Consider the following 21,283-nt stretch of genomic DNA (forward strand, 5'->3'; position numbering starts at 1 on the left):
GCACCAAGTAGCCTCAAGAACTGTGCTCACTGTTCCCTTCACCTGGGCTGCCCTTTCCACCCTCCTCACTGCCACACAAATCTCCCCATCCTCTATTGCCCAGCTGTATTCGCCCCAGCTAGGAGCCATCTCTCATTCCTATGACTTCATTAGACTTTCTGTTTTCACTAATTAGTTTCTACCACATACAAGAGGGGTGTTTGTTTGGGTTTCTTAATTTATGGTAAAATACACATAATATAAAATTTACCATCTTAACCATTTTTTTTTTTACAGAGACAGTGAGTCAGAGAAAGGGATAGAGAGAGACAGACAGACAGGAACGGAGAGAGATGAGAAGCATCAATCATTAGTTTTTCGTTGAGCATTGCAACACCTTAGTTGTTCATTGATTGCTTTCTCATATGTGCCTTGACCACGGGCCTTCAGCAGACCAAGTAACCCCTTGCTGGGGCCAGTGACCTTGGGTTCAAGTTGGTGGGCTTTTGCTCAAAACAGATGAGCCCGTGCTCAAGCTGGGGACCTCGGGGTCTCGAACCTGGGTCTTCCGCATCCCAGTCCGACGCTCTATCCACTGCACCACCGCCTGGTCAGGCCATCTTAACCATTTTTATGTGTACAGTTCTGTTAAGTATATATATTCACATTATTAAGCAATCAATATCCAGAATTTTTCATTTAGCAAAACTGAAACTCTACACCCATTAAAAAACAACTTCACAGTTGCTCCCTCCCGCCCAGGCCCTGGCAACTACCATTCTACTTTGTGCTTCTATGAATTTGATGACACTAGGTAAATCAGTAAGTGGAACTTCACCATATTTGTCCATTTGTGTCTGGTTTATTTCAGTTAGCATAATGTCTTCAAGGTTCCTCCATGTTGTTGCACGTGTCAGAGTTGTCTTCCTTTTCAAGAGTGAATAACATTCTACTGTATGCACATACCACATTTTGCTTATCCATTCATCTATTGATGGGCACCGGGGATGCTTCTACCTTTTGGCTATTGTGAATAATGTTGCTATGAACATAAGGGTACACAGGTGTTTCTGTTTTATCTCCTCTACTTGAGTATGAACTTCTTAATGACAAAGACTGGGTCTCAATCATCTTATAGTTCTCAAGGTGCCTGACAGGTGATGGCCACTTAATAAATAGCTATAAGTAAATAAAACAGGACTCTGCTCCAAACATGATGTAAAAACATATCATCTTCCACACACATTTGCAAAAGGGATGAATCACAGCAGAAAAGCACAGGCTTTGCAGAAAGACAGTCTTGATTTCTGATCCTGGATCTGCCTCTTACTTGTCATAGGATCTTAGGCATGTTACTAAAAGCCCCAGAGCTTTAACTTTCTCATGTAATTTTGTCACAATTAAATGCTATAACTTATGTAAAGCAGCATAGCACTTGGCACATAAACTCAAAAACTGTTTGCCAGAATTATTATTATAAAGTTATATAATAAAAGTCACTTAGTATGCATATAAACATGCCATTTAGGTTCCTGACCATGAAAACTTTAAAAGCAAACAGCATGCAGTATTTTGAAACCAAACAATTTATGGCAAGGAATAGTCAAAACAGACACTGCCCTGGCCGGATAGCTTGGTTGGTTAGAGCATCGTACAAAAGCACAGAAGTTGCGGGTTTGATCCCTAGTCAGGGCGCATACAGGAACAGATTGCTGTTTCTGTCTCTGTCTGTCTGTCTCTCTCCTTCCCTCGCTCTCTAAAAACAATAAACATTAAAAGAAAAACACCAGACACTATTGCAGCAGTAATAATGAATCTGGATTGGTATCACTGAATGTGGAATCTGGAGCTATACAGTTGTAACTCTAGTAGTTGGAAATATTGTCACTTCAAAGGGACAGGCCTAATGTTCTACTAAGGGTCATCTCTCTTAGCAAAGCAGCCTGCCCAAGATCTCATAAATGTTTTTTAATCAGGATTATGTGAGGATTTTATTTCTTTTCTTGGGGGGGGGGGTGTAGCTCAGCTAAATCTATTTTGAATATTTTTTTTAAGTGAGAGGAGAGAGATAGTGAGACTCCTGCATGCACCCTGACCAGGACCCACCTGGCAACCCCCGTCTGAGACCAGTGCTCAAATCAACCAAGCTATCCTTAGTACTTGGAATGACACTTGAACCAACCAAGCTACTGACTGCATGAGGGGAAGAGAGAGAGAGGGAGAAGAGGGTGGAGGAGAGAAGCAGATGGTCACTTGTCATGTATACCCTAACAAGGAATTGAACCCAGGACGTCCATACGCCAGGCCAACACTCCATCCACTGAGCTGATCAGCCAGGGCCAATCTATTTTGAATTTAATCATTCATGTTTTAAAGCTTTTAAGAAAAAAGATGAAAGAAATAAATATATCTTTATTACTATTTCAGATAGAAATATTTATTTGAATGGCAGTTGAACTCCACACCCCACTCCCAGTTCCTCAAGGACATGAATTCCTATTGAGGTTGCTATCTGAATTTTCCAGACCAGAAACATTGCTTCCAAAGTTAACTCTTAAAAAGTAGAATTTTAAGTATTAGAAGAAAAAGCTTATTCAAATTTATTTTGTCTGCCAAAACAATTAACTTTTGACATGGCTAATTAAAATGGCTGGGCAACAAAATCAGAAACTTGGTTGTGTGGTGAGTGGTGAGAAGGAGAGGAGAGGGGAGGGGAGGGGTGGGGAGGAAAGGGGAGGGGAGGGGTGGGGAGGGGAGGGGAAAGTTGCCTGAATGCTCATCCTGGCCCCAATATGGCCCCAAGTGAACAGCCTCTAAATTTCCTAGGACAATTATGACTTCACAAAAATGTAACATTATAATAAGAAAATTTGTTAAATAGATAACTAAATGAGATTCATATATATGTATATTTTATAAGACTTTGCAATTATTTATTTTTTATTTATTTATTTATTTGTTAGGAGAGGGAGAGACAGAGAGAGAGAGAGAGAGAGAGAGGAGAGGCAGAGAGAGAGAAGGGGGGAGGAGCTGGAAGCATCAACTCCCATATGTGCCTTGACCAGGCAAGCCCAGGGTTTCGAACCGGTGACCTCAGCATTTCCAGATCGACGCTTTATCCACTGCGCCACCACAGGTCAGGCAGACTTTGCAATTAAATGAATTTATAAATAAAGGAAAAAAATTGTCGAACCATGAATCCCAATTTTGGATTCTGAACAATACTATCATCATATGCCATGTGTCAATTTTAATCTGGCTTCCAAGCAATGGTGAAGAGCTACTGACCGCTTTGTCCAACCAGGATGCTCACATGCACTTCGAGGCCCTCCCGGTGAGGGGCACCATGCTGAGACTTGACATACAGGGCCCTGTTTAAATCCTCACAACAACCCTAAGCAATATAGGTACTGGCATCGCCCCTCCCTCCTTTTTTACCTTTTTATTTTGAATTAATTTCATACATATCAAAAAAAAAGCAAAAAAAAATTACTAGGAATTCATATATACCCTTCACTCAGATTATCTAAATGTTAATATTTTCCCACATTTGCTTTATCATTCTTCTGTAAGTCGATATTATATCACCACTAACCACTTAATACTTCTTTCAAAATAAGGATATTCTCTTATATTTTCACAGTATGATTATAAAAGTAAGAAAATTAATATTAAATAAGAATACTAATTCAATATTATACTGTAATCTAATCTCAACCCTTATTCAAATTTCACCAATTCACCAAGTAATGTCCTTTATGGCAAAAGAAAAACATTTTCTCTGGTTCAGTCCTATCCAGGATAATAAGAGGTACCTGTTACTTTTTATGTGTCTTTAGTCACCTTTAATCTACAATAGAACTATTCCTCAGTCCTTGTCTTTCATGAACTTGGCATTTTTAAGAAATACAGTACATTTATTTTGTAGAATGTTTCTCAATTTGAGTGTATCTAATATTTCCTCATAATTAGATTCAGATTAGGCATTTTAGGCAGGAATGCCACACAAGTGACGCGTCCTTCTAAAATGTTAATTTGTCTTATCACTGGAATTAACTTTGACCACTTACTAAAAATGGTGTCTGCCACCTTTCTCCACTGTAAATTCACTCTCTGCCCCTTTGTAATTAATAAGTATCTTCTGAGGAGACACATTAGACTAGGCTATTGTAGATGAGGAATCTGAGGCTCAGAGAAGTTACAACTGGCCCAAGGTCACACATCTTAAAATTGACAAGAACATAGATTCAAACTCCAGTCTGTAGGCTCCCATACTTGGTTTTCTTCTAAAGCAGGGGTCCCCAAACTTTTTACACAGGGGGCCAGTTCACTGTCCCTCAGACCGTTGGAGGGCCGGACTATAAAAAAACTATGAACAAATCCCAGTGCACACTACACATATCTTATTTTAAAGTAAAAAAACAAAATGGGAACGAATACAATATTTAAAATAGAGAACAAGTAAATTTAAATCAACAAACTGACCAGTATTTCAATGGGAACTATGCTCCTCTCACTGACCACCAATGAAAGAGGTGCCCCTTCCGGGTGTGCGGCGGGGGGGCCGGATAAATGGCCTCAGGGGGCCGCATGCGGCCCGCGGGCCGTAGTTTGGGGACCCCTGTTCTAAAGCATCCAATACCTCCTCCTAGACCTAAGCAGCCTTTTCTAATTCCCTCACCATGTATACTAGGAACTCCAATGTGAGGAAATCATAGCACACAGAATCTTGGTACCTCCCTGGTCTTAAAACTAACATGGTCCTAGTCACTCTATTTCTAGAGCTGCTTCTAAAGTAAAAGAAATCCTCAGGCCAGCACTTTATTTCCAAGACCCCCACACTCTGGGCAATGAACCTGGGAGAGCACTGGAGGAGGAAAAGTCAGCTGGTACTAAAAAGCAGATGAGGGAAATGTCTATGCATCAAGTACCCAGGCCAAACAAGGACACCTTATTTGTCCCTACCCTAAGGCCATCTCACCACACCCTGACTCTTTGGCTAGCCATCTGAAACTTCTTTCTGAGCTGTCATTTATTTCCAATTTTTTTTGTTATAATTTTACTTTATTTTTGGAATAGATATTACATTGGTAATATATTCATGTGATTCAAAACCCAATGTGATATACCCATTAGAAAAATTACAATAAAAAAAGGCAGATAATAACAAGTGTTGGCAAAGATGTGGAGAAATTGCTGGAGAGAATATAAAACAATGCAGCTACTTCTGAAAACAATTTGGCAATTCCTCCAAAGTTCAAACGTAGAGTACCCAATTGACCCAGCAATTGCACTCCTATTGTAGATATAGATGCTAATTAAATAAACCAATGTCCACTTAAAAATCTGTATGCAAATGTTTATAGCAGCATTATGCATAATAGCCAAAAAGTAGAAACAACCCAAATGTTCATCAATTGATAAATGAATAAATAATATATGGTATATTAATATAATTAAATATTATTTGGTAATAAAACAAGAATGGAGTACTAATCTATACTACAACACGATGATCCTTGAAATGATTATGCTAATGAAATAAACCATTTGCAGTATATGAAATGTCCAGAACAGGCAAATCTATAGAGACAGAAAGATAAATGGTTGCCTTGGACTGGGGTCCTGGGGTGAGGAAAATGGCAAATGATTGCTAATGAGTTCAGGCTTTTTGGGAGAGATAATGAAAATGTTCTAATTTGAGTCTACTGATGGTTTCACAAGTCTGTAAACATTAAAAATCACTGAATTATACACTTTAAGTGAGTGAATTGTGTGATATGTGAATTATATTACAATAAAGCTATTTAAAAAATCAGCATTATATAAAATAGTAAATTTTAAGGAACCCCACTACACACACACACACACTCCACACTCCTACTGCCCCATACCATAACCACTTTGTTATTTTACATCCTTCCAGGGGTCTTTGTACAAATTGAAATATGTTTAGCCCCATTTCTTTCAAAAAACATGCACTGTTCTCTACCTCCCCTCTTTCACTTAGTCTATTCTTAGAGATCTTTCCGTATAAGTAACTGAAGAATACCTTAATTCCTGTTTGTAGTTTCATATTAATTTCCCCTTGTATGAATGTACTCATTTATTTAACCAGTTTTCCACTGATGCACACTTAAGTTGTTTCAAATCATTTGCTATTACCAACAATGATGCGATGCTTTTAACGTGCCTTCATCAGATGATTATTCTGCTCCTGGACTGCCAGGAAGCAGCATACATAGTAGCAGGAAAACTTCCGAGTTAGTCACACTGGATTTGCCACTGGCCTTGCCTAACTAGCTATGTGACTCTGGGAAGATTAGCTGTACTTTCTGAGCCTTAATTTCCTCACTTATAAAATGGATAAGATCTTACTTACTTTATTAGGTTTCTTTTAGCATTTAAGTAAAATAAGACAGATACAATCTGTGTAGCAAAAAGCAAAAGGTTGAAAATAATGACAGAAGGTTGGTAACGTATACCGCTCACAAAAATTAGGGGATCAGGGAACGTGCAGATACTCCAGTACTTTCAGCCTTTTGTATAGTGCATTTTCACCAATGAAATAAAAGTTGGTTTTGCACCTCATTTGCAAAATCGAACAACTTTCTTTGACTTGTTGTTTGCTTTTCTGATATTCTTATTTAATAAAAAGAAATCAAATGCTTCTTTTTATCGCTTCTTATTCATTTTGAAATATCCCCTAATTTCTGTGAGCAGTATAACACATTGGGTGAATACAAGAATCCAGAAGTCCAAGTGATACCAAAAAAAAAAGCCCTGGCCGGGTCGCTCAGTTGGTTACAGCATTGTCCCAACATGTCAAGGTTATAGGTTCATTCCCTCCCTGCTCAGGGCACATACAAGAGTCAACCAATGATGGCATGGATAAGTGGAAAAACAAATTGATGTCTCTTTCTCCCTTCCTCTCTCTCTAAAATTCAATAAATAAATGTTTTTGAAAAAAGAAGAGGGGAGTTGATAGCTAATGAATCAGAAAAACACCGATAGATAGCAACTGACCTAAGCAAGGATTATCAATAGATGTTAAGAACTATTGGATGAGTTTGGCCTATGGTGGCGCAGTGGAGATAAGAATGTCCACGTGAAACGCTGAGGTCACCAGTTCAAAACCCTGGGCTTGCCCGGTCAAGGCACATATGACAAGCAATCAATGAACAACTAAAACGAAGCAATTACTTCTTGTCTCCACCCCCTTCCCTCTCTAAAATCAATAAATAAAATCTTTAAATAAAAAGAACCATTGGATGAAAGTTGTTAAGGAACTTAAGGTAAGATATCCTTATCTAAACAATCTCAAAGGATCACCCCACAGATAATGTTATTAATTACAAAGAGAAAAGGTTAACTTTACAATGCAGACCTCTGGCAATACCACCTCACCCAGGAAATCAAACCTCACAACACCAGTGACATTACAAACTCACATTATGTGTCACCTAATGTGATGCATAGGGAGGGATACAACATTCCCTATGGAGCATTCTTTTTTTGTTGTTTTTTTTTTGTTGCTTTTTTTTACAGAGACAGAGAGAGAGTCAGAGAGAGGGATAGACAGGGACAGACAGACAGGAACGGAGAGAGATGAGAAGCATCAATCATTAGTTTTTCATTGCACGTTGCAACACCTTAGTTGTTCATTGATTGCTTTCTCATATGTGCCTTGACCACAGGCCTTCAGTAGACTGAGTATCCCCGTGCTGGAGCCAGCGACCTTGGATTCAAGTTGGTGGGCTTTTGCTCAAACCAGATGAGCCCGCGCTCAAGCTGGCGACCTCGGGGTCTCGAACCTGGGTCCTCTGCATTCTAGTCCGACGCTCTATCCACTGCGCCACCGCCTGGTCAGGCAACTATGGAGCATTCTTACCACAAGTTTAACCTGAGTCTAATAGTGAAGAAATAATTGGACAAATCCAACTCACAGTCTACAACAAGGCAACAGACTTGGAAACTTCCAATTTTCAATGTCATAAAAGACAAAAAAAGGCAAGGATACTGTGATATATTAAAGGAAACTAAAGAGACACAACTTATGTAATCCTTGATTACATCTTGGGTCCCCAAATAAAAGGTTATAAACAACATTGGAACAACTAGGAAAATCTGAAAATATTATCGTTTTAATGTAATGGTATTATGGTTACATAGGAGAATGTCCTTGTTCTTAAGAGATATATGCTTCAGTGCTTAGAGATAAAGTATTGTGATGTCTGCGACTCAGTTTGAAGTGGTTTAGAAAAAAATATATGTGTGTGCATGTGTAGATAAAGAAAGCAAATGAATCTAGATGAAGAGAGTATGGAATGTTCATTGTAATACTTTTGCAATTTTTCAATATGTTCAAATATTTTCAAAATAAGTTGAGGAAAAAAATCAAAACACAGAAACCATCTGGCACCAAGTAGATGCTACGACAGAGTTCATGATGGCTTCAGTTAACTCAATAGAGCCACAGAAAGCTCCTTCCCCCATGCCTGTAGGTAAAACAAACCCCATTAAAGTAAAGTCCACCAGCCAGTCCTGCCTTCGTCAAGTTTATACTTACGATCAGAAGGCAAGGCAAAAACAGGAAGCAGCTGGAGAAGCAGTATGGTTTTGGTTCCAGAAAATCTACCTAGGGCCCACATTTGAAAAAAAAATTTTTTTAACTAGGTAACTTAAAAAAAAAGTTACTTAACCTCACAAAAAATTAGTTCCTCATTTATATGGAAAAACTGACCTAAAATTTACTGCCTGGGATTGTGAGAATAAGACGGTATAATATTCATAATTTTAAAAGATGCTTTATAAAGCAACTTTTATTGAAGACCCTCTTTAAAAGATATGAATCTCCTAGAATAAAAGTGAGGAGAAGGAAAACTCCTGGATGGCTCCACCTTTGTTCCCCTATCAGAACACTCAGCATAGGACCTGCATTTAGCTTATGCTCACAAATGTTGGTTAAAGAAGTAACAAGAAACCTTTATGAGACAGACATCTTTGGGGCTACAAATTTCATTTAAGGAAAGAATATAAGCAGACCCAGTCTGAGACAGCAGCACCTTCACAACAGCATATATTTATGTGCACATAAATTTGCCAAAATCTTTTATATACATTATCTAATTTGAGCCTCATAATAATCCCCATTTCATAGATGAAGAAACAGCATTTTGAAAAGATAAATTACCCACTTAGCACACAACTCGAATTTGTGCTTGCTCTGCTCAGCCACAAAAGAATGATAATAACTGGGCCCTGGTTGGGTAGCACAGTTGGTTAGAGCAATGTCCTGAATATGCCAACGTTAAGTGTTCAATCTCTGGTCAGGGCACTTACAAGAATCAATCATTGAATGCATAAATAAGTGAAACAACAAATTTATGTTTCTCCCTCTGTCTCCCTTCCTCCCTCTCTCCAAAATCAGTAAATAAAATAAAATAAAAAAGAATGTAAATAACTGGCTAAAAAAATGGAAACAACGCACAGCTCATGATCCTTACAATCTCTTTATCAGGGTCTCTGCTAGGGCAGAGTGAGTCACTGATCGCCACTCCTAGACTCAGACCTTTTCTGCAGAAAAATGCCAAAAATCTGCCCTAGGAATGCTTCTACTGATACTCAGAAAGGTGAATAATTGGGCCATTTAACCATGTGCCATATAAAAAAAGTGAGGCTTAAATTCCTCTTTCTAGTATGGTCGTGTGACTAAGATGGAGAGGAAGTAAGCAGAAGAGGTTATTTTCATCTGAAGGTTGATGGTGTCCACATTTTAACCATATCTCAAAAAATAAAATTTCCTGCAGAATTTTCTGGGGAAAATTCTTGGCTGCTCTATTCTTTCAGTTCAGTTTTTAAACGTCGTGCTGTGCTGCAGGCAGGGATAATGTAATTTACTTCTCTTTTTCAGGGGTTTCCATATTATTTACACATCAACCTTTATTACAGCCATCACAAAAACAAGCAAGCATTCTGTGATTCCATTTTTCCCTACTTTCTGTCCACCCATCACAGCTCCCTTCCCTTAGTAAGAAAGTTTAGCTCAGGTAGGTAATGGATTTTGCAAAGGTGTATAGAAATGATGGTCAAAAACTATCAATAAGAATTTAAATCAGGGAGCTATTAAAGGGGAACCATTCATGCCATTTAACTGAGTATTTCTATCCCTAGAAATGTATTATACAGAAATATTCCTACAAATTCATCACAAAAGGATGAATACTTAAATGCTCACTGCAGCAGTGCCCTACAGCCATTAAAATAGGTAAGTTAGAGCAACATGCACATATGTGGGACAAATGCCCAAAATATATTAAGTTAAAGAAAGCAAGCAAAATAATATGTATTATACTAATATTATTAGTACACGTGTGAGGAAAAAATGACAGAGGATTATACATCAAAATCTCAACAGTTAATTATCCTTAGTGGGTAGAATTAGGGGAACTTCCTATGTAGTTCTTTGTGTATTTCTGTACTAAAATTTTTATTAATGTTATATCTAAAATCAAAAAGATGCCTGAGTAGGTGATGGCACAGTGGATAGAACGTCACCTGGGACACTGAGGACCCAAGTTCGAAAGTCTAAGGTTGCCAGCTTGAGTGTGGGCTCACCAGCTTGAGTGCAGGGTCGCTGGCTTGAGCATGGAATCATAGACATGACCCCACGGTCACTAGCTTGAAGCCCAAGCTCACTATCTTGAGGCCAAGGTTGCTGGCTTGAGTAAGAGGTCACTGGCTGGGCTGGAGCCCCCCAGTCAAGGCACATGTGAGAAGCAATCATGAGCAACTAAGATGCCGCAAATATGAGTTGATGCTTCTCATCTCTCTCCCTCCTGTCTGTCTCTCTTGCTTAAAAACAAACAAACAAAAAAAAACAAAAACAGAGAAACAAATTTAAGGTATATATTTATGTGCCCTTTCTTGTCCTTTCCTCTTCACTTTAAAAACAACTAGTTAGCAGCTCCACCTGCATTACTACCTCTAGTAATATCAAAGACAGAATGTATCTTAGCTTACAGAATAGACAGGATTGTGTTTAGAAAGGACTCAAGGATCACTTACAAGATCCCGAACAAATGGTATTCCAGCACACAGGCTGTTTAAATACTTGCATTAACCAAGAGAATCACCACCTTCTGAAGCAGACCTTGATGTCTTCTGGCTCTGCTGTAACATTCCCAAAGACGACTGATCTAGACACCAATACCCATACACATCAAGCTAAGCAGATGGTACCATTGTCACATTCAAGAAAACTAACATTGTTACTGATTATCTAATAGGCAGCTCCCATTCAAATTTCCCCAACTGTCCCTAAAATGTCCTTTATAGCATTTTGTTTAAGCCCAGGATCCAATCAAGGCTTACATGTTGAATTTGATTGTCACAACTATATTTTTTCTTCTTTTCCAAGTGAGAGGACAAGAGATAGGTGGCCTCCGCATGCACCCAGACCAGGATCCACCTGGCAATACCTCCCCCTCCATCTAGGGCCAATGTTCTGTCCATGTGGGGCCATACTCCCAGTCGAGCCATTTTTAGCATCTGAGGCAGAGGTTCCAGAGGCTGATGTGCTGAAACCAAACAAGCCATGGCTGTGAGGGGAGTCGGGGAGGAAGAAGCAGATGGTCGCTTCTCCTGGGTACCCTGACCAGGAATCAAATCCAGGACATCCATACACCAGGCTGACGCGCTACCACTGAGCCACCTGGCCAGGGCCTGACTGTCACAACTCTTTAGCCTCCTTTAAGATCAGTCGCCCATACATTTTGTTTGATTTTGTTTTGTCTTTCATGACATTGACATTTTCAAAGACCACAGGCCAGCTGTTTTTGCAGTATGTCCCACAATGTGGATTTGCCTGATTATTTCCTCATGATTAGATTTAGGTTAAATATTTGCAGCAACAATTCTACATCAGTAATGTGTACTTTCTATTGCATGAGGTTTTTCTAATTACACGAAATTATCTTTTATTTATTTTTGTCACTGTGGGCACTAAGTAAGCATCAGCCAATAAATACAATATTTAAAACAATAAATACATTTAACAGTAAAAACAGCTACCATTAGCCCCAGCTATATCAGGCATAGTGCCAGACTTTTAAAATATATTATTTCATTTAAACCACGTAACAATCTAGCAACGAAATAGAGGTTCAAAAGACTTAAGTAAGTTGCCTAAGGATACACATGTAGTGATAGAAAAACGTGTATGCACACGTAAACTCACACATACACACACACTTTAACATATGATCTCAGGGGTTTATGGTTTCCCTGATGATCCTCCAGGAACTGGTTAAGAACCCCTAACTTAGACTGAACTTGAGGAGGCCTATCTATTTTTTTTTATTTCTTTACAGAGACAGAGAGAGAGTCAGAGTGAGTGATAGACAGGGACAGACAGACAGGAACGGAGAGATGAGAAGCGTCAATCATTAGTTTTTCGTTGCGTATTGCAACACCTTAGTTATTCATTGATAGCTTTCTCATATGTGCCTTGACCATGGGCCTTCAGCAGACCGAGTAACCCCTTGCTTGAGCCAGCGGGTCCAAGCTGGTGAATTCTTGCTCAAACCAGATGAGCCCGTGCTCAAGCTGGCGGCGACCTCGGGGTCTTGAACCTGGGTCTTCCGCATCCCAGTCTGATGCTCTATCCACTGCGCCACCACCTGGTCAGACAACCTATCTAGTTTTTAAATGTGACTTCCAGTAGGAAAGAAACTGAAAAAATATTAACTATGGTCCATATAAAAGTCTTCCATATAAAATCAGCCACATTTTCAAAACAGCCAAGAACATAGGAAAATGGTTCCATAAATTATTTTAAGTGTTTTGATTGTTTTTCTTCTTTTAACTATTCTCCAACAAAGTGAGGAAAAGGTTAATAAATTTTCATAAAGCTAAATATATTTTTAGTTTTAAAATTATGCTTTTCCTACAACTTAAAAGATACATTCAAGAAATATCTTGGCCCTGGCCAGATGGCTCAGTGGTAGAGCATTAGCCCAGCATATGAACGTCCTGGGTTCAATTCCTGATCAGGGCACATGGGAGAAGTGACCATCTGCTTCTCCACCTCTCCCCGTCTCCCTTCTCTCTCTCTCTCTCTCTCTCTCTCTCTCTCTCTCTCTCTCTCTCTCTGTCTCTGTCTCTCTCTCTCTCTCTCTTCTCCTCCTGCAGCCATAGCTTGGTTGGAGCAAGTTGGCCCCAGGTGCTGAGGATTCCATGGCCTCCCCTTATTCGCTAAAACAGCTCAGTTGCCCAGCAACAGAGCAACAGCCCAGATGGGGAGAGCACTGCCCAATAGAGGGCTTGCTGGGTGGATCTGGGTTGGGGCACATGTGGGTATCTGTCTCTCCGCTTCCCCACTTCTCACTTAAGAAAAAATAAAAAAAAATTAAAAGATTAAAAAAAATAAAAAATTTCTTTATTATATGCCTGACTGGTGGTTGCACAGTGGATAAAGCGTCAACCTGGAACTCTGAGGTCCCAGGTTCAAAACCCCAAGTCAAGATACATATGAGAAAGAATCAATGAACAACTAAGTGCCACAACTACGAGTTAATGCTTCTCATCTCTCTCACTTCCTCTCTCTTCCTAAAAATAAATAAATAAAAAATATCTGATAGAAAAACAACTATTGTCAACAGCTCACCCCTCACTGTATCTTAATATTTTGTAATTTTACTTATTTATAAAATTCAAAAATCTAAGACCTACTGATTTAGGGAACTAGATACGTACAATTAAAATTATTTTTAAGAAACTAGCTTAAATAAAGGAAGTGCTGATCAAAAGGAAACCAGATCTGAAATATTTCTGAATTTCCCCAAAAGTCATCACAAAACATCTCAAAGGCTTCAGGTCTCAGGGACACATGTTAATGGATTTGTTAAAAGCATTTCACATTTGACATTTACATTTCTAATTGCCCTCTTCCCATATGTTGATATTTCCTGTTTTCAATGGGCCCTTAGTGACCTAGGTTAGTTGACTCAATCAACAAATATTCACAGGGTCCCTAATTTATGCAAGGTACTCTATTAGGTGCCTGGGGACCACAGTCTGGAGAGTTCTTTCTTGCCTTTATGTCTCAGGTCAAAAGTCACCAGCCATTTTGTAGACACTATTCCTCCCACCAGGGAAAAGAATAAAAGCCCCTCCATGGGGCTGTGTTCTCCTACCAAGGTCTACATACCTCTCTGTATGTGATCACCTGAGCAAATTCTTCCAAAGTAAACACTATTTCATTCAATGCTATCTTCCTAGCACAGTGCACACGTAGCTGACGATCAGTATAAATTCATGGAATAGATATATTTTACAGATGAGGCAACTAAAGATCATAAAAAGAATAGGACATCTCCAACATCATACAGCTAATAAATAGTAGTATCCAGTCATAGAGCTCTCACCAGGGCTCTCTTCTGTTCCAGCATGCCACATCAAACATGCGGACAGGGAGAGAAAGCTCTCAGACGTCCTCCTGGAACTGCAAACTTAACATGTCCAAAAGTCACTTCTTGAAAAAAGCAAACAAAGATCTGGTCCCCATCCAGTATTCTCATTCTCTGTAAATGGCATCCCCAGTGGCTCAAGGAAAAACTTGAGTCATCTTGATTCTCTCTTCTCCCAATTCCCACATCCAATCAATTAACAATCTTATCAATTATAATATTCAAATTTGGCATCTCTCTAATGCAGGGGTAGTCAACCTTTTTATACCTACAGCCCACTTTTGTATCTGTTAGTAGTAAAATTTTCTAACTGCCCAACGGTTCCACAGTAATGGTGATTTATAAAGTAGGGAAGTAACTTTACTTTATAAAATTTATAAAGCAGAGTTACAGCAAGTTAAAGCATATAATAATAATTATCAATACTTACCAAGTACTTTATGTCGGATTTTCGCTAAATTTGGCAGAATAAATCTTTATAAAACAACTTACTATAGTTAAATCTATCTTTTTATTTATACTTTGGTTGCTCCGCTACCGCCCACCATGAAAGCTGGAATGCCCACTAGTGGGAGGTAGGGACCAGGTTGACTACCCCTGCTCTAATGTCTTCCCTGTTCTCCAAGCCCTCTGCACCATCCTAGATCCAAGACACCATTGTCGCTTATGTAGGCAACAAAAATGACTTACTGCTTGATCTTCACACTTTCAGTATGGCCATTTTTCTCCAGTCTCTTCTCCACTTAACAGCCATAGTGATATTTTTATATCTTTCTACATATGTAATTGACCTAGCTAATTAAAGGCCTTTACTAAGTTCCTGTTACTCTTAGGATAAAGGCCAAAATTCCCATGGCTCAGAAAACTGCCCACCTCTCCAGCCCCACTCTTTTACGTTCTGGTCTCTTCTCCCACACACTGACTGACCTCCTTTCAAAACCTCATATTCATCACTTTATCCTTTGTACCTTAAACATGTAGTTCCCTCTGTCAGAAACCCTCTTTGAGCCCCTCTAGGAACCTCTCATTGCCACCCTAAAGTATTTGTACTCACTTAAGTGACTCTTGAAATGTCACCTCCTACAAGAAAGACAAGGGGAGAGAGCACCAGTAGGCACTCCTGTTCCATCTTATAATACACCCCCTTTAGTCAGTAACATTCATCATACTTGCAATAACATGTCCAACGATTGTCTCCCCTTTTAGAATACAAACTCCATGAGGGCAAGAGGAGCTTCTTTTTTCACTGATGTATCTACAGACCTTAGAACACAGTAGTTGCTCAATTAATATTTGTTGTCAGGATGACAGGGTGGGGCCAGATTGTAGCAAGCTATGACATGAGGCCAAGTAAACCAAGTACCAAGGTTCATTACCCCTTTGCAAAGAGTAAACTGAGACAGAAAGAACTGCATAGTTTTCAAGGTCACAGAGATAGCATTTCTCCTCCCTAAAACACTAAAAAGTGTGGTTGGGAGAGGGAGCATTTTAGATGAATGTTAGAAATGAGAAGGTGATGACAGAGAGGTCTAGAATGACAGTTTCTGAATCTGCCTGTCACACTAGTTGTCTCTGCCAGACAGTTAGACTTTCCATGCCTAGAGAAATGCTAATGTTAAACAAACAAATATTACTGCCACACCCTTCTTTTAACAGGGGGGTATAAAATAACAAACTTCTTTCATCCACAAAGGAGAAGAAACCACAGGAGAGAAAGATGTTTTTGCTCAGTGACCCCCCTCCCTCAAAAAGCAGCAGTTTTGCCACCTGGATATTGCTCCTTAGCAATCAACAGAGAAGGGGGGGGGGGGAGATGCCTTCCTACGACTTACTGGAGGCGGGATAAGAAAAAGAAAGTATTAAATGAGGCAAAAAGCCATGTGAAATCTGCTTATTTTGGGGGAATCATTAGAACATTTCATGTACAGCATTTAGAAAGTTTGCTAACCAATTGGCAGTTTTTTGTTTTTGATTTTGTTTTTGTTTTTGCAGGGGCAAAGAAAGGAGAAGCATCAACTCATAGTTGTGGCACTTAGTTGTTCATTGATTGCTTCTCATACATGCCTTGACCAGGGGGCTCCAGGTGAGCCAATGACCTCTTGCTCAAGCCAGTGGCCATGTGGTCATGTCTATGATCCCACACTCAAGCCGGCAGCCCTGCACTTAAGCTGGTGAGCCTATGCTCAAGCCAATGACTTTGGAGTTTCGAACCTGGGACCTCAGCATCCCAGGTCAATGCTCTATTCACTGCACCACCACCAATCAGGACTACTGGCAGGTCTCAATGCAGGTAGCAACACAGTTGGCATGATCTCTACTGCATCATTTCATTGTTCACATGCTGCTTGGGGCCCGGTTATGGTCTGTCACAAAAGTCACAAACCAGGCCAAGGGGTCAGAGTCATTGTTGCTCATCTTGCCAAGCAACAACTGCAAGAAGAAGAAAAGACAAAGCCTCCTCAAAGAGAACTCTGTGGAATAAATGTTCACACTGTCTCACACCGTCTGGAGTTTCTGGGTGAGGCAGTGAAGGGGTGGAGAAGGTATTCAGAGACTGGAAAGAGACTTAAAGAAATAGATGTGATATACTGGAGATAAGAGGGAGATTCTGAAACCACAAAGGAAAAATGAGAATTGCAAATGGAGAAACAGGGAAAGAAATTGAAAGAACTTCAAGATAATGTAGATGGGTGGGAAAAGGAAGGTACCAGGACAAAAGGATAAGGTGTCCAAAAAAAGCAGACTGCAAGCAAAACAGAGTCATGCAGAGATACAGAGCTAGGCAGTCCATCTTCTCCCAAATCCAAAAGCTGCTCATTGCATTCCAATAAATCACTCTACTACAAAGCCCGTACAATGGATTGTCCTTTGCTTTCAGTAACAAGCAGCATTAAATGAAGCATCACCCAGCTGTAACTTTGGAGATCTAAGTGTGTGAATTTAAAAAGAACAAAATCAGTTCAGCAGCAGAAGACTGCCATTAAAGACTTTCCCGCAATGCCTGACTTGACTACAAAAAGGTTTGGCATTTTAGAGTTAAGCATAAAGTACCAGTATTTCTCCTTCTTTTGACATTCCAAGAGGGGGGTGTGGTTGACCCTAGGTCCATTCATTTCCAAGGTTGTAGATCTCTCAGCTAAGACTGGCCTTATCTGTTCTTGAATCAGCCAACTGTTTATCTCAAAGTAACATATTTATTGCACTAATCATCCTAATAACTTACAAGAGCCAACATCATACAAGTCAGAATGCTTTCTGTCCCGTTAAACGTATCAGTTCCTGTAAAAAAAAAAAACTAAAAAAAAAAACAAACTACTACTATGTTCCTTGATTTTCTCGGCCAATAGCACTGTCCATGGGTTCCTTTCAGTAATGGCAAATGAAGGTTAACAGTGCTTCTAACTTTCCCCGTTCCTAATGCGTCAAAATGAACCCAGGTTTCCTTAATTATCCCTTCTCTAAACCGTTATTTGTGACTAGTAACTGTGCCTCAGGAAACAGCAGCTCATTATGGTACCACTGCCAGTGGCAAGGAGCCTATTGTAATGTAATTTAAAACACTCACACAAGCACAAATCTGTCGGCTCCACTTCCAAACAGTCCTGAAATCCTGCAATCCAGAGAACACTTAACGAAAAGGCTACTTGCAGCAGCCGAAAGAGAAGCTTCCCCGAGACACGTGAAATATTTGACTGGCACGGAGTGCACCATTAAAGGACACTGTCACCTCAAACCAGCAGAAAAGGCGAAGCAAACGACATAGACACATATGAAACAGAGCCCCACAAAACTTAACCTACTGAGAAGCACGCTCATCTTTAAAAAAGAATAGTGTGTGCTCGCCCAAGCGACACAGAAATGTTCTAAAGTAGTGCGACCACATTAAATCACTGTCTCCATTTCTCCCCACGCATCACCCCTTCCTACTCAAACCTCAGCACTCGGGGCGTTTGTGACAGGATTGCAGTCCTCTGCCTTCTTCTGATTTTCCAAGAGCACTTCCCAACATCCTCACCAGCCCAGCCCCCTCTCTCAGCTCAAAAAGATTGAGGGGAGTTGCGACTAGAAATTTGGCAAGAATCGGTCCTCCCGCGGGGGAAGGTTGCTGGAGTTCTTTGCAGTGACCCAAATTGCACAGGGCTTTAAGCTTAGCAGCGCTTGCAATCATCTCCCCAATCTTCTTCCCCCCACCTTCTTTCCAAAAGAAAGCCCTGAGAATTAAGCGGGAGGAATAACTTGGTAGAATCATTTGAATAAATCACTTCAACTCACCTGGTTTGGGATATTTCTCCCCACCCCAGGCATAAACAGAAATGATGTGCGAGTCACGCACGCAACGTAAGGTGCTGCGATGTCTTAAGTCCAAGGGCTGGAGTCAGTCCCTGCCCTGATGCCGCCGCTACTCTTAGCTCAGCAGGAGCGAGCGGCAATCACTAGCCCAGCAGCAGCAGGGGGGTGGATAGACCTTAGCACAATGAATGCAGTGGGGTTTTTGCAATGACATCATCCCTCTGTCCAAAAGGCCCCAATAATCATGCTCAGGAGCGCTGCATTCTGGGAATTGTAGTCTCTTTACGGCGTAACCGGACCCTGAGATTATTGCCGGAACTACAATGCCCAAAATGCGCCGCAGTCGGACGCACCCAGAGCGAAAGAAGGGAGCTAAGGAAGCTCGGCCGCCATGTTAGGGTTGCCGGAGGATTCTGCGGAGCTCGGCTGAGGGTTTTAGTCAGCGTGGAAGCCGAATGTTGGTGCACTGGGGACGGTGAGGTGGAGGACAAGCCCGCTGGAGATCCGGGGGCCCGAACCTGGGAACCGAAGGGTAGAGCCTTCATCTGGAAACAGATGTCTGGCTGGAGGCGACATCCAGAGATCAAATGGGCCTCGGCCTCACGGTCCTACATGGGTTGCATAGACTCCCTGCGCTTCTTGCTCCATTTTCTAAGTAAGGTGTTGAGGGACTCAGTTCACAGGTGGCCTCCGAGTATCATTTGGACCCTCTAACGGGACTGGCGGGATGGTTGGTATCTTTGTTGGGTACCGGGACCCCCGGGCGGCGAACTTCTCGCCTGCGGTCGAACAAGCTTCCAATCACGGAGTTGGGCTGTCCCCTCCAAATTTACGTTTAACTTCTTAATTTGTTTTCCATTCTTTATTACCCCTCCCCCAAGGTTTCGGACCTTCGTTGGTCTTTCATACAGAATGATTTGCGAAGGTGTCCAAAGAAATCAATGTTGGGAAGGTAGACAAGCTGCAAAAGGACAGAGGGATCTTTGGCGCTGCAATTAAAAGATAACAGGCCTATAAGAGAAACACACCCAGGTTGAAATGACACCTTTGTACCTGTCAGCAAAAGCAAGGACATGTGGGACGGGGATATTATTGATGGACAGGCAATCTGTTCCCGAGTTGCATGGATCCTTTGTGAACTTAAGAGTGCATGTACGCTAAACTGCAGAGATGGGATTGTTTATTGGCATGGATCACCAACCTATTTAAATTTGTGGTACTCCATATTTATAACTACTTTAACAACTAATTCTTTAAGTGGAACCAAATCACTGGTTTTTAAAAATTATCTTGTCTAGTATCAAATGAACAGTATTTTTAAATCAATTGTATTACTAAAACAATACTCTGTGTTTATTTTTCAGAGTCTGTCTACACCGGTTGTAGTCAACCTGGTCCCCCCCCCCCCACTAGTGGGCATTCCAGCTTTCATGGTGGGTGGTAGCGGAGCAACCAAAGGGCGCTGGGATTACATACTACTCCACTAACTGTTGGCCAGTCAAGATCAGGACAGTAGTCAGATTCTGTTACAGGGCATTTGTATTGGGACTGCACCTGACCTCTTGCAACCACCTGGCCCACATCCTCGAGCAGCCAGGTATCTGACCCCGGGTCCACACCTGCCGCCCCATCAGGTGGGCAGTTTATGACCGCTATTGTCGCCCAAAAACTAGCAGTTCATCATTTTATTACCCTGTAGACAAAGGACTCCATGGTTTGATGCTTCTTTCTATGACAGAAACTGCCGGACAATGGAGACAACAATTAACTCATATTTTTGTCTCGATTCCCAGATTTTAGGGTAATAGGATGACATTTTAGGGACCCCCCCCCTTGGACTGCCAAAACTAGCCTATGTCTCACTACTTCGCCCTGATCGCAAAGAAGTGATGCCATTGGCCAACACCCACTACATAAAATTTTATAAAACACACAACCACGTATACTCACTAACTTAGTCTCATCTCGACAAACTCTTGCTCAACCACGACACTTGTAACGTCGTGGCCATGCAACAAACTTCAAGTGTGTAAGTTTTGTTCACGTTAGGTAAGTGAAGTTAAATTGCTACATATCAATCAAAACTAAAGTCAGTACGTAGTTAGATTTCTGAGAGCAAGCACGTGCTTACAACTTCAAACAAAATATTGTGAAATTTCGTGAGCTCATGTCTCAAAAAAAAAATACACGTGGCTATTCACCAGAGTATCTGAAGATGGGTTTCGTAGAATCTGTTGCAAATAACATCCAATGTGTTTATTGTGCCATAAAACATTATCCAATGAGGCAATGAAGCCAAGTCGATTGCAAGAACATATTTCGACAAAGCATACAAATGACAAGGACAAGTCCATTGAATATTTTCAGGAAATATATAAAAAATTTCAAAATCATTCTACTATTGTTGCATCATTTAAGAAACAACATACAGTGAATGAAGATAGATTAATTGCCACTCATCACATTTCACAAATAATTGCAAAAAGTGGTAAAAGCTATAATATTGGAGAAACTGTAATAATACCCTCTATAAAAGAATTTATCTC

At 40.5% G+C, this 21,283-nt stretch overlaps 1 protein-coding gene across 3 annotated transcripts in view; it reads right to left on the minus strand.

Annotated features, from left to right (window-relative positions):
* Window positions 1-18,931, minus strand: part of RAB30 (RAB30, member RAS oncogene family) — a 104,223-nt gene extending 85,292 nt beyond the window's left edge. The window contains exons 1-2 of one of the 3 annotated variants that reach the window (XM_066369643.1): window positions 18,720-18,931; window positions 15,502-15,527 (exon numbers count right to left, since the gene is read on the minus strand). The gene's annotated coding sequence lies outside the window, so the exon portion shown is untranslated. Of the gene's footprint in view, window positions 1-15,501; window positions 15,528-18,380; window positions 18,400-18,719 lie in introns of those variants that run through there. The other 2 variants (XM_066369623.1, XM_066369649.1) reach the window with 2 other exon arrangements.
* Window positions 18,932-21,283: the final 2,352 nt, after the last annotated feature.

The sequence above is a fragment of the Saccopteryx leptura genome, chromosome 1 (assembly GCF_036850995.1).
Source record: "Saccopteryx leptura isolate mSacLep1 chromosome 1, mSacLep1_pri_phased_curated, whole genome shotgun sequence".
Taxonomy (NCBI): domain Eukaryota; kingdom Metazoa; phylum Chordata; class Mammalia; order Chiroptera; family Emballonuridae; genus Saccopteryx; species Saccopteryx leptura.